The sequence below is a fragment of the Manis javanica genome, chromosome 7 (genome assembly GCF_040802235.1).
Source record: "Manis javanica isolate MJ-LG chromosome 7, MJ_LKY, whole genome shotgun sequence".
NCBI lineage: Eukaryota > Metazoa > Chordata > Mammalia > Pholidota > Manidae > Manis > Manis javanica.
Window position 1 is genome coordinate 89,733 of NC_133162.1, and position 13,026 is coordinate 102,758.

Here is a 13,026-nt window from a genome sequence, read left to right on the forward strand (position 1 = left end):
CACACACACCACCACATGTGCAAGAGCTACCACACGCACACACACATGAAGGAGGGCAGCTGATACCACAGCGACGCACTCACAAGTGGGCCAAGCTGCCACCACGCAGCCACAGGGACCTTGACACACTCCCTGGACTCCCACGCTGACCCGTTTGGAAGCACAGGAGGACCCCCAGCCCCCGAGGATGCACCCTTGCAGCAGCCATGCCCATGTGCACACCAACCAGACATCCGAACCATTACCCACAGTCAGAGAGGCTGGTGGGCCTGGGGAGCTCCCAGCTGAGATCCAGTCACCTTCCTGGGTGGGTAGGTGTGTGCACTGCCCATGGCTTTCCATTGTCCACCCACAGCTTTCCACTTTCCTCCCGGGGCCCATGCAACACCCCCAAACTCCCTGATAAAGAAGCCAACATGGGGGCAGCTACTTACTATGCCCTGAGGCTGCTGTAAGGCGGAGAGGCCTGCGTGGGAACCAGGGACCTGGGTTCCTGGCAAAGGGGTCCCCGTTGGCGGTGGTACGAGTCTTAGGGCATCTAGCAGCATAGGGCCGTGAGCGTCATCAGCGAAGGCAGCGACTTCGGCGTCAGCGGGAGAAGGCATTGGAGGGCGGTGGTGGCAGCAGGCATCTAGGGCAGGTGTCAGCGGGAGGCACTGGCAGGCAGGACAGGAGAGCAGCGGGCTTTAGGACAAGTGGCTGCGCTTTGGTGGAGGAAAGAGGCGTTGGAGGCCCTTGGCTTTGCCTGGTGGGGGGAGCATGCTGGGCATCGGCGGCGGGCAGACTCCACCCATTACGCTACTGCCCCTCCGCCCCTGGAACCGACACAGCCAGCCACTACCAACTGTGGCTCACCACCTCCAGCCACCGCCCCCAAACGACGCCATCGCCAGCCATGCACGCTGCCCTCCCACTACCAACGCCGCTGATGCCTTGCCCTCGCCTCTGGCTGCGCACCTGCCGACGGCAGCTTCGAAGGTCGGCCTCGGGCACAGACACCCGCGCCTCCCGCCGCTGCGGACACCACGGCCCACCTTGGAGCGCAGCCCGTCCACGCTGCCGCCCACTGCAGACCCCACTCCCCGCCGCCTGCCGCTGCCTCTACCACCTCACAGGGCGCACCTGTAGAGGGCAGGTTGGACTCCGCCCCCAGCCGCAGACCCCGCCGCCCAGGCGCCCGAGCCCGCAGCGGACTCCTTCCCCGCCCGATTCCTCCCCCAGCCAACACCGCCTGCTCCCACAGGGTGGCTGTTTACTGTGAGCTGCCGCTGCGAGGACAGGCCTGCGTGAGAAAGAGGGCGCAGTGCCACTGGCGAGGTGGGCACCTGGAGCCGGCGGGAGGCGGCCGCTATTGGAGACCTCCGGCTGGCAGCACAGGGCTTTGGCGGGGACCGGCGACATCAGCGGGAGGAGGCCTTGACGGCGGCGGGGCAGCACCCGCCGGGGGCGGTGTGAGCAGGAGGAACAGTCGAGCGGCGGGGAGGCTCAAGCGGGAAGCTTCTTTCTCTGCGGGGGGGTGACTGCGCAGTGGGAAGGAAAGATGTCGGGCACCGGAAGTGGGCGGTGCAGGCCGATGGGACGAGCATGCGCTGTCGGCACCAGAAGTGGGCGGTATTGGCTGGCAGGATAAGCATGCGCGGTGAGCTCCGGAAGTGGGTGGCACTGGCCGGTTGGACAAGCGTGCGCAGTGTCAGTTGCGGGCGGACCCCGCCACCCTCCAGCGCTGCCCCCAAATCCCCAACGACGGAGCGCGTGCGCATCAATACCACACTCCCCTTTCTGTGCAGCATCCATGTAAAATAAAAGACAGTACTCACAGAACCCAAGAATGGACTTAACAGTTACCAAAGGGAAAGGGACTGGGGAGGATGGGTGGGAAGCTAGGGATAAGGGGAAAAGGGGGGGGGGGCATTACTATTAGCAGACATAATGTAGTTGGGGCGAGGAGAGGGCTGTGCAACACAGGTATGACAAGAAGTGATTTTACAGCATCTTACTATGCTGATGGAACAGTGACCAATGGGGTATGGGGGGGGGACTTGGTGAAGGGGGGAGTCTAGTAAACATAATGTTCCTCATGTAACTAGATTAATGATACGTAAGTAAGTACGTAAGTAAAGACTCTAGTATGAAAACTGGTTTTGCACACAGGTGACTCAGTCCTGGGACTGAGGGACAGACACACACGCGCGGGCTGCCCTAAGCAGGAGTCACCTGTAAAGACAGCACCCGGCCTTCTAAACCCTGATCGCACGACCCCTCTGAACGCTGCTCAGCCCCCTCCCCACCCACCCCTCTCCCCCTCCTCCACCACTCCGGACGGTTCTCCCAAGGTGGGCTGAGGTATTGTCTGTTTGCTAAAGAGTAAGTTAAGAATCTCACTTCTTAGGGTCCTGGGTGTTAAAATGCAATCTTATCTTTAAGATGGGATCCTTCCTGCCTTTCACTATATTGTTCGTGGCTGGGCTCACTTGCCATACTAATTGCCCAGGTTGTACATTACTTGATTAGGGGCTGGAGGAGGAAAAGCAGCATCTGGGCAAAGTTAAAGATAAACGGGGCCTTTTAGCCCGCTAAAGTAAATTTCACAACCTCATTTAATTGACACAATGAAGACACCGGCTATGCTGAGGTATTTTCTTATCTAGGGGATGTTTAAACATTCCAGGCCAGGTTACTCCTGGCTTTTCAGTTTTAACCAATCTTCACTGAAGAATGCTTATACTCCCACTTTGATATTCTACTTTAGAGAATTAATGTGACTGACTTTGCTGAATTGTTTAATACGGAGTTCTGGCGGGGGGTCTTTTTCCAGAGGCCCCCACCCTACTCTGACTACCCACGGTCCCCGTCTCAGAATCTCTGTGGCTAGTCATAAATTACTCAGCTGCAGATTACAAACAGAAAAGACAGAAAGGTGAATTTCAAAATACAAGAAAATGCACTGTCAGTCCCCAAATCAAAGTAAAGAAACTTCATTCACAAATTACCTCATGAAAAAAATTTTTATTTCAAAGGCGCTGCCTCCAGGCGGCCTCTCGCCCGCCGCCCCGCCGCGGGTCACACTTGAACCTCAGCCCGCCTGGCCCTCGCCCTCGAGGCCCCCGCTAAGAAAATCCACACACGGCAAAACGCCCACCGGCCTCCCCGTCTGCGCGGACCGTCCCGTCCCCTCCGCCCGCGGCCCCAGCCAGAGCGGCGGAAGCAGGTCGGCGGGGCGGCCCCGGGCCGAGGGGCGGAGAGCAGCCGCCCTCACCACCAGGGCCGGACGGAGAAGCAGCGGCTACGGCGGGACCCTCCCCCACCTGCCCCGGCGAACTTCACCGACCGTTCGGAAGCCCGCGCCAGGCGCACCCGCTCCGCTCCCTCCCTTCCCGGGAGGCCCTTCTGGCGGAGCGCGCTGACTCCCGACCCCCGGCCAGGCCCCGCGAGCCCACCACCCGCGTAGGCCGCTTCCCGGCCCCGCAGGCCACGTGATGCCCGCCGAGCCACTCGCACGGCCGCCCCCTCGTCCGGCCGCCCCGCGCCCTCAGGCGAGGACAGAGGTCCCTGTGCCCCGCGGCCACGTACCTTCCAGACCACAGAGCCGTCGCTGTCGGCTTCACCCCTGAAGCGGGGCCCGCTCTGGACCCTCCAACGCAGATACGCGGGAGCGGGAGCCGCTTCTCAGCCGAGGTGTCTTAAGTCCAGCCGGGCCAGTGGCTCCAAGTCCGGGCCGATCGCCGCCCTCCGCCAGAGAGCCAAGAAGGGGCGAGTGCGGCGCAGAGAGCCCAGCAGGCGCCAAGAGGCGATCCCAAGCCGGGGGTGGGGGGTGGGAGGGGGTGCGAGGTTGGTGCCGCCCCCACATGCGCGCCGCAGGACAGCGCAGCCAAGCAAGCGCGGGCCCAGAACTTCACGATCCATCAACATCTGGTCTCCGCGGGGTCCCCTGAGCGAATGGAACTGCAGGTCAGATGCGCCCGGGCAGGGCCGACGGACCGAAGCACGGAAGGAGCCGCGACGGTTGTGACTCCTCAAGGTGCTCGCGATGCTACTGACTTGAATATGGCGGGCGGCGGCACCTGCAGCTTATACGCAGCCGCTGAACTTACGTGATCTGCGCGCGCGCCCAAAGGCTGCCCGCCCCCGACTGGCGGCCCTCGCGGCCAATGAGCGAGCGGCGCCGCAGCGCAGGTAGCCATTGGGCGGGCGCGCAGAACAGGTAAGTCCGGCGGGTGCGCAGTAGCTGCAGGCGGCGGCGGCACTGCCTTATTCAACAGCCAATAGGAACGCGAGCGCCGCCGGGAGAGCCAGTCTCCCTGGCGCCTTCCGTGCTGGTCTGCAGACCTGTCTGGGCTCTTTCGCCCCGCCGTCCCGTTTGCGCAGCGGCCCGTCGGAGACCAGATGTTGATGGACCCACCAAGTTCTGGGCCCGCGCTGTGCTTGACTTCTCCCAACTCCAGGGCATGTTTTTGTAGTTTGCCTGTTTATTTACTGAGTTTCTTGGTTGGACACTTACAGTGAAGTCTTACTTTCTCTGCAGTATTAAGCCTCTAATGTAGAGCGCACAGCACTGCGCATGTACATAGTCACCCTGGGATGATAGTTTTATCTGGCCTCTGACTGCCCTTCTCTCTCATCGCGCACTTCAGCTATGTGCCCCTGTTGGCATCATATCCAGCTGTTAGGTGCTTGGGAAGAGGATTATCCAATTGTCTTTTTACCATAAAACTTGAATATTAAAAAAAATAGTTACACTGGCTTCTGTGGATTAATTCTATCATTAAATAAAATTTGAGATTGCCTCAGTATTGCATAATTTTGCATTGGTGTAGGTCAAATCATATTGCTTAAAGAGTTTGTACATAAAGAATTAAATCACATATGAGATACATGTAAATCCCATGCTTACAGGTTTATAAATTCCATCACGGCATTAACAATTGTAGATATTTTCATACATTTCCTACTTTCTATTAAGATAAAAAATTTAAAGAAAAATGTTATTTTTTCCTCAGAATTATTAAAATACCTGCTTTTCTATTATGATTTATTTCTTGCTCACTTCTAAAATGATTTATGAAATTATTTTAAATGGTGAATGCTAAGATATTTAAATTTTCATAAATAATTAGACAAGCAATTAAGAGCTGGCTTCTGGTTGTTAGTCTGAGCTGAAGCTAACAAAGTTATAAAATATTAACATATCTGGAAGAAGAGTTGCTTGATTTCATCTTTATATGAAAATGTCTGTGATCCTAGAGGCTGCCATGTGAAAATTAAAGCGCATAGAATTTAGAATCTTATGAACACTCTAATTGAGCCCAGGCCCCAGATGATGCACATTAACATCTGTGACAGTTGACCCTCAGGAGCCCTTTTGCATTCTAACAAACCCTAACCAATCCTCAGACCAATTTCATGTTCGGAAGGCTGTTTCTCCTATTGAGAAAAATGCTCCCTTCTTATACCTTTCATTGACTAGCCTGTCTTCTGATAAAATCCAGATCAACTATTTTCTCATATTCTAAAGAAGAACATTGATGTAGGACTGAAAAAATGTAACTGTATGAGACTCACAAATAAGCCCACTTACGAGGAAACATACCAGTTAGTAGGCTCTTGGCCACAATGAATAGTATATGGGCCATAATGTGGCTTAAACAGTGGGGTTTATTAATAAATCTCATTTTTTGAGAACTCTGGAGGTAGGTAATTGCAGAGACAGTTAACACAGCAGCTTTGGAGCAGCTTCTGTCCTTGTGAATATGTATGCACAAGTATTACATCCTTACTAAATGTAGCTAAAAGGCAGGGAATGGAGGGAACTTTCTTTGTATCCAGAACCTTTTATCCCGTTAAGACACAGAAGAAGATTCCTCTTTTGTGTCAATGGCCAGGACTGGGCCACCTGTCACCTCTGAACTCACTGTTAAAGGTAAATGAGGTTATCATGATGGAGTAGAAGTTAAGCCAATCAATACTCATGGGGAATCAGGCACAATGTCTCTTAACTAGACAAAATTGGGATTCTACCCCCAAGAACAAGAACAGAATAGCTGTTGGTTAGTCAGCTCACAGACTCTACCAAAATATCTTAATCCAAATTTGAAAATCAAGCACTATAATAAATTGATCTTTTTTTCCTCATAGATCCTATGACAAAGTATGCTTTTATAAGATTTGAGATATACTTCATACACATAAAATTTACCCACTTAAAGTGTACAGTGGTTTTTAGTGTATTCACAGCCATGCAAACATCACAGCTTAATTTAGAACATTTCCATCACCCTAAAAACAAACCCCATACATATTAGCAGTAATTCCCCACTCTCTCCCTGACTCAGCACTGGGCAACCCCTACCTACTTTCTGTTTCTATGAATTCGTCAATTCTGGACATTTCACATAAATGGAATCATGTAATTTGTAATCATGTGTGACAGACTTCTTTCACTTAGCATAATGGCTTGGAGGTTTGTTCATATTGGAGCATGTATCAGTACTTCATTCTTTTTTTATTGCCAAACAATATTCCATTTTAAATAAACCCACTTTTTAAAATCCATTCATCAAACTGAACAGACAGTTCTCCAAAAAAGAAATACAGATGGCCAATAGACACATAAAAAGATGCTCCACATTGCTAATTATCAGAGAAATGCAAATTAAAACTACAATGGCTGCCAGTAAGGATGGCTGCCATCCAAAAGACAAACAACAAATGTTGGTGAGGCTCTGGAGAAAGGGGAACCCTCCTACACTGCTGGTGGGAATGTAAATTAGTTCAACCATTGTGGAAAGCAGTATGGAGGTACATCAAAATGCTCAAAACAGACTTACCATTTGACCCAGGAATTCCACTCCTAGAAATTTACCCTAAGAATGCAGCAATCAAGTTTGAGAAAGACAGAAGTGCTGTTTATCGCAGCACTATTTACAATAGCCAAGAATTGGAAGCAACCTAAATGTCCATCGGTAGATGAATGGATAAAGAAGATGTGGTACATATACACAATGGAATACTACTCAGCCATAAGAAGAAAACAAATCCTACCCCATTTGCAGCAACATGGATGGAGCTGGAGGGTATTATGCTCAGTGAAATAAGCCAGGCGGAGAAAGACAATGAACATGATTTCACTCACCTGTGGAGTATAAGAACAAAGGAAAAACTGAAGAAACAAAACAACAGTGGAATCACAGAACCCAAGAATGGACTAACGGGTACCAAAGGGAAAGGGACTGGGGAGGATGGGTGGGTAGGGAGGGATAAGGGGGGGGAGAAAAAGGGGATATTAAGATTAGCATGCATGGGGGGAGGGAGAAAGGGGAGGGCTGTACAGCACAGAGAGGACAAGTGGTGATTCTACAACATTTTGCTATGCTGATGGACAGTGACTGTAAAGTGGTTTATAGGGGGAACCTGGTATAGGGGAGAGCCTAGTAAACATAATATTCTTCATGTAAGTGTAGAATTAAGATTTAAAAAGGGGGGGATTACTCCTTGATAGGATAAAACTAACTGTAAATCAATGATTAATGCATGCTTTAAATATCCTTACTTTTGATCACTTAAAGGGTGTCAGATGATCTGCTATGGAGGTACACTTTTCTGATAATATTCCTTTCTCTTAAAAAAAAAGCAGTTCCTGTGTGGTGACCTCCAATGAGTTCTACACAATGGTATAAAGGGCATATCAAAGTGTGGTCAAAGGGTCTGTTTGTGTTTATACAGAGGATCAAAGCCAAATTTGGCTACCCAGAAAATGAACTAAGATACGATATGAAGAAGAACTTCCAACATCAGCACTCTCTGGAAGAGTCATACCAGAAGATGAGCATTAGAAAACATCAACAAAGATCCAGGCGATGCTGCAGCTGTAGCTGCATTCATCCCACCAGTTCCTGGACTTGCCATTGGAATAAAGAAGGAGATATATAAGCTGACCTGTGCATACAGTAAAACAACAACTTTGACTGGATCTATACTGTTGGAACTCAACCAAAAAATAGGAGAAGTGCAAGTTGTAGCACTCCAAAATCTTATGACTACAGACTATCTACTGTTAAAAGAACATATGGGATGTGAATACTCCCCAGAAATGGGTTGTTTAAATTTGTCTGATTTCTCTCAGACTGTTCAAGTTCAGTTGGACAATATCCACCATATCATAGATAAATTTTCACAAATGCCTAGGATGCCTAACTGGTTTTCTTGGTTTCACTGGAGATGGCTGGTAATTATAGGTCTGCTTTGGTTATGTAACTGTATTCCTATTATGTTAATGTGTGTATGCAATTTAATTAGTAGTTTAAAACCTATACATGCTTAAGTTACTCTACAAGAAGATATGTCAAAGAAATAATCTTCCCATGTTATCTTATGTCTGCTACTCCTATAGCTTTTCTTCTTCCTTCCTAATTACAACCCTTAAATAGAATTCATGCCTCATATCAAATTTACCGAGTATCATAATTCTTCCAAGTGGTAAAGATACCTCAAGACAAATACTGGGCATAAAAGCCACAGGGCATAAATCTGCAAAGAAGTAAAAACCTAACCTTTTCAAACAATATGGCTTCTCTCTCACTTACCAACTTTACATTTCCCTGTATGGCCCCGGAAGATGACTGGTTAGCCAGAGACGGGTAACATTCCTCAAGGGAGGAACAACCTAAGACAGGCACAGTCACAGGGGGGCCATTAGGTGAGAAATTGGGGACCAACAGAGGTGAGGCTTAGAACCTCACCCCTCACCCCTGTTTTGAGAGAAATCTTCTGCATCCGTGGATGTTTTGTTGCCCTTGTCTAGCTTGGATTAACACTTAGTCTACAGGCACACACCTGATCATCTAAATTTGTTCTCTTAAAGCACTAAACTATGTTTTCTACCTTTATCTTACATCTACCTACCACTTCAGCATTTTATTAAAAAAAATAATAATAAGGGAGAAATGTGGGATTCACATATAAATCAAGTATAAAAATCAAACGAATATTCATATTTGACCTGATTGTTTATAGTTCATAATATGTGATCAAAACCGAAAGTTTCTGTGATGACTGCCCTTGTACTGTTCACCATGTAAGAACTTATTCACTATGTAAGAATTCGTTCACCATGTAAGAACTTGTTTGTTATGCTTCAGAAGATTGGAGACTGACAAGAATTAGGCTTGGGGTTGATTAATGATTGTACATTGAGCATTGAGTCCCCTGTACAGAATTTTATTGTTGTTAACAACCATTTGATCAATAAATATGAGAGATGCCCTCTCAAAAAAAAACCCATTCAGCAGTAGATGGCCATCTGCTTTGCTATCACTTTTTGGCCATTATGAACAATCCTGGTATAAGCATTTGTATGCAAGTTTTGGCATGAACATATGTTTTCTATTCCCTTGGGTAAATACTTAGAAATGGAATTGCTGAGTCACATGGGAAGTCTATGTTTAGTATTTTAAGGGATTGCCAAACTATTTTCCAAAGCAGCTGTACCATTTTACATTCCCACTAGCAATGAATGTGAGTTCCAATATTTATGAACACATATTTATGGATACTTGTTATTGTCATCTTTTTTACTTTAGCCATCACAGTGGATGTAAACAGGTATCTAATTGAGGTTTGATTAATTCCCTTATAACTAATGATATTGAGCATCTTTTCAAGCACTTGTTTGGCCTTTTGTGTATTTTCCCTGAATAAATGTCCATTCAATTCTTTGTCCACTTTTAAATTGTTTATGTCCTTTTGTTGTGAATTTATAAGCATTCCTTATGTATTTTCATATAAGTCCCATGTCAGATACATGATTTGAAAATATTTTCTCCCATTCTGTAGCTTGTCTTTTCACTTCTTGACAGTGTTTATTGAAGCACAAAACATTTTAGTTTTGATATAGTCTAATTTATCTACTCTTTCTTTTATTGCTATGATTTTGGTTTGTATATATGAAATCATTGCCTAATCCAAGGTCATAAAAATTTACTTCTATAATTTCTTTTAGGAGTGTTATAGTTTTAGCTCTTACATTTAGGCCTACAATTAATTTTGAATTAATTTTCATATGTGATGACAGGTAGGGGTTCAACTTTATTGTTTCACATGTGAATACCCAGCTGTACCAGAACCATTTATTGAACAGGCTATCCTTTCCCCATTGAATGGTCTTGGAATCCTTGTTAAAAATTGACCATAAGTGTAAGGTTTTCTTTCTGGTTTTCCTCAGTTCTAGTCTATTGATTCTTATGCCAATTCTTATGCCAGTCCCACAGTGTCTTGATTATTGTAGATACTTTGTAAGCTTTCAAACTGGGAAGTGTGCATTCCCCAGCGTTTTGCTTTTTCAAAATTGTTTGTCTATTCTGGATCCCTTGCATTTCTGTATAAATTGTATGATCGTTTTGTCCATTTCTGAAAAAAATCCACGTGGGATTTTGATAGGGATTGCATTGAATCTAGTGATCAGTTTCAGAAGTATCTCCATCTTAACTGTATTGTCTTTTGATTCACAAGTAAAGGATGTCTTTCATTATTTTGATATTTTAAAATTCTTTCAGAAGAGAGCTTTTTGTAGCTTTCAGAGCATAAGTGTTACACCTCTTTTGTTAAATGGATTCCCAAATATTCTATTTTTCATTTATTATAGACAGAATTGTTTTCTTTATTTTTGGATTGTTTTTTGCTAGTGTACAAAAATGCGATTGATTTTTTTGTATGTTGATTCTGTATCTTGACATTCTGCTGAACTTATTAGTTCTAATTGTTTTTCAGTGGCTTATTTTGGATTTTGTGTATGTAAGATCGGGTCATCTGCAAAAAAAAAGTTGTTTTACTTCTTCCTTTCCAATCTAGATGCCTTTGTTTTTCTTGACTAGATGCTCTGGCTAGAACTTTTAATACAGTGGAATAAAATGGTGAGGATGGAACTCAGGGGGAAAGCTTTCAGTTTGTCTACATTAAATATGATGCTAGTTGTGGGTTTTCAGTAGATTCTCTTTTTATCTGGTGGAAATTCTTTTGTATTCCCTCCTAGTTTGTTGCCAAAGTACTTTTTAACAACTTTGTAAAGTAGAATCAGTTTCCATTTTCCAAAATTTCCCTTCTCCCCTTACCTTTCTCCCAATTTGCATTTACTCAGAAACTTTTTATTGGGCCTATATTTAATAATAGAGTAGTTTTAATAAATTACTCAAGAATTTAATTGTCAGATAGGGGATTCTCTCTACCCACCCATTGCAGGTGCTAGAATTTCTCTCTTTTCCCCTTCTTTCTCAGTGTGAGTTACTAATAATTTATACTTACTGTAAAGCTAAGTCATTGCCTGAGGGGGACTGCATTTGAAACTTTTCTCTAGTTGATGTGTGAAAGACATTTCGTGGTTAAGGAACTTAAGGCCTCCATAATAATCACTGAGGCTGCCACCTACTCTGGTTGAGGAAAATAAACTGATAGTTGATATGAATCATCATGAGCAAAATGGTAACAGAAAAGCTCCTTCAGAGTAGCATAGAGTAACTTCAATATTAAGTTAGGTTTCCTGTCTGTTTATGTCAGCTAGTTTTGGGGATCAACCTCTTGAGCTCTGAGTTTGGGTGACATTCAGCCTGTTAATAAATAAACAGTGGTGTGGGTGAGGTAGGCAAACCAGCTCTGCTGCCTTAGAGAGGTGCTTTACTTCCTTACAACCAACCTTCTCTCAGAAAGGATTTAGTGCCACTTAAATCAAGTGATGAGGAAATTTGGACTCTGGGAAAGTGAGGGCCAGAAAGACAAATGCACCAGATCTGTTTGGAGCATGTGAAATCCCTACCTGGGCTCATGGGAGACCCTAGCCACTCCTGGAAGTAGATGCTACTGCGTGCTATCCAGGGAATGTGGAAGTGGCGGGTATCCCCTCTTCACATGTCTCTGCTGAGGTGAGGCTGACTTGCATCTCCCAGTATAGTGACAGTGGCTGCTCTCTCAAGTCCCACAGGTTAAGCATGTGCCTGCTCCCAAGCCCTGAGGGGGAAGTTGTGAAGTAGAAGATGTACACAACTCCTCCAGCTTTGTTCTTCCTGCCCTTCCCCAGGCACCTGGTAGATAATAAATACTTGCTGAGTGAATGGATGGGTAATTATAAACAAAAAGGTACATGAAAGGTACATAGCTAAATTTTCCAGTGACAATTTAAAGCAAGTAATTAAGGCAATCTTTCTAGAAAATCCTGGAGATACAGTAGTGGGAAAAATAAATCATTGACACAACCTCATGATATACAGACACTGGTGCAAAGACATTAAATAAAGAACAACACAAATATATGATTACATACCTGGAATGGGTCAGCTCTCTGAGAAGAAAATCTCAGTGTACATTGACCAGGTTTTGGTCAAGGGGAGATGGACGAAAGTGAAAGAAACCACTTCCAGACTTGACCCTTGAAAACATCCCTTGGTATCCTCCAGCCCTGTCTGGTCCTGTAGCTATGTGTGTATTAAGGGTTGAATTATGTCCCCCTAAAAGCTATGTGGACGTCCTAACCTCTGGTACCTATAAATCTGGCCTCATTTGGAAATAGGGTTTTTCCAGATGTAATCAAGTTAGGATGAAGGTCAATAGGGTGGGCCCTGATCCAGTATGGCTGATGTCCTTATAAGAAGAAGGAAATCTGGTCACAGACTCTCAAAGAGGGGAAAAGATCGCATGGAGCTGAAGGCAGAGATGGAGATGATGCTGCAGTAAACCAAGGAACACCTGAGGCTACCAGAAGCTGGACAAGCAGAAGAGGATCCTCCTGTAGAGGCTAAGGAAGGTGCACAGGCTTTCAGACAGTCTGGTGGCCTCTAGAACTGTGAGATAATACACATGTGCAGTCCAAGCCTTTCAGTTTGTGGTACTTTGTTAGCACAGCCATGGAAAACAACAGTGTGCTGCAAGGGAGCAGTTTCTGGATAGAGGAGCAGCCTGGCTGGAGTTTTTCAGCACCAGGCAATCCTTCCTGGGTCTGACATAAATCTTAGATGAGCAGTTTAAGCTCATTTCCTCTTTTCAGCA

General features: G+C 46.1%; 1 pseudogene; it reads right to left on the reverse strand.

The window, feature by feature from the left end:
• Positions 1-13,026, reverse strand: part of LOC140850534 (uncharacterized) — a 69,177-nt pseudogene that overhangs the window by 19,976 nt on the left and 36,175 nt on the right.